General features: G+C 34.4%; 1 non-coding gene across 1 annotated transcript; it reads left to right on the plus strand.

The window, feature by feature from the left end:
- The first annotated feature begins 926 nt into the window (after positions 1 to 926).
- On the plus strand, positions 927 to 1031 carry LOC122035526. Its single transcript, XR_006127075.1, has one exon. It is a non-coding gene; the product is annotated as a small nucleolar RNA R71 (small nucleolar RNA).
- The last annotated feature ends 390 nt before the right edge of the window (positions 1032 to 1421 follow it).

The raw sequence follows: 1421 nt of genomic DNA on the forward strand, positions 1-1421 counted from the left end.
TCCTAATCATCGTATATACTACCTCCATTGATTTATCAGTGAAAGTTCCTATGTTTTATATTCCAAATTTATAGACTATTAGTTTTCCTATCATATTTATTCTTATCTAACCTATAGTGTGAGAACTTTTATCTATTTAACACTACACCCAAGTTCTCATGGAGATGTAGCAATCCTTGTCGTTACGTTACAATCGGACCCTACAACATGAATTCTTGTATATTTAGAACTACACCTGAGTTCTTGGAGATGTAGCAACCTTTGCCGAGACATTACAGTCAGACCTTACAATGTTTTTCTTCTGGGGAACAAACTAGCATTAGCATAATAGTTTAATGGATTAATTCATTGAACATTTGTCATAATTTTAACACTGGCTGACAACCTACGTAACCATCATCCTTTATCTGGGCTTGGGACCAACCATGACTAGCTCATCATAAGCAGAGTTTTTTATAATTATCTTATGCAATTCTCCTTATTTCTATACCAAGCACTCTCCAAAAGTTCTTTAAGAATCTTGCTACTTCACATCTTGAAAGCATTGCGATATTCACTAGACTTTGGTTGGGTGAGAGGGAGGCATTGTTTAAACAATTTTGAAGTCAAGATTTCTAACTTAGCCTCTAATTGTTTGAACCTCTCATTCTGTGACTCATGATTTTCAAAGCTCTTGGGTGGTTGTATTGCATCTTATTCAGTAGGCAAACTTACATTCATGGCTCACACTTTTTGAATTCTCTTGGAAGATGTCATTAAATTTTCACTTGACCATTCCTTGAGGTTCATTATCAGTAGATCAATTAATGTATAAGCTTCATCCAAACTTTTATTCATCAAAGAACCTCCTATAGTTGTATCCAAAAAACCTCTTACTCAAAAAAGAAATCCCAATGTAGAATATATGCACCGTCAGCCATCTTTTCAAATCGTGATGAGGACACTATCTTAATAAACCTTTAATCTATCTCATGCTTCAAATAGTAATTCTCCATTTGCCTAAACAAAATTTATGATGTAATTCCTGATGTACAATGTTCCTCTTGGAGGGAAAATTTGATTTAGAAATCGCTGCTCCAATTATTCCCAACTTGTTATGCTTTGTGGAGGGAGAGAATAAAATCAAGTCCTTACTTTTTCCTTGATACTGAAAGGGAATACAATCAACTGAATGCCACTTGCTGAAACTCCTTCATAGTTCACCATGTTTCAATATTCAAGAAATACCTCAAGGTGCAAGTATGAATTCTTTGAAATTTCTCCTCTAAATTTGTGACCTTATATCATAATGATTAATTCTTGGTCTAGTTGAAAGTTGTCTGTTTCAATCTGAGGTTGCACAATAGGAGATCTGAATCTTACGAAAATGGTGTGAAAAATTCTCCTAAAGGTCTGCTTGACATGTTAGTGCTCACTATATC

Source organism: Zingiber officinale, chromosome 11B (assembly GCF_018446385.1).
Source record: "Zingiber officinale cultivar Zhangliang chromosome 11B, Zo_v1.1, whole genome shotgun sequence".
Taxonomy (NCBI): Eukaryota; Viridiplantae; Streptophyta; class Magnoliopsida; order Zingiberales; family Zingiberaceae; genus Zingiber; species Zingiber officinale.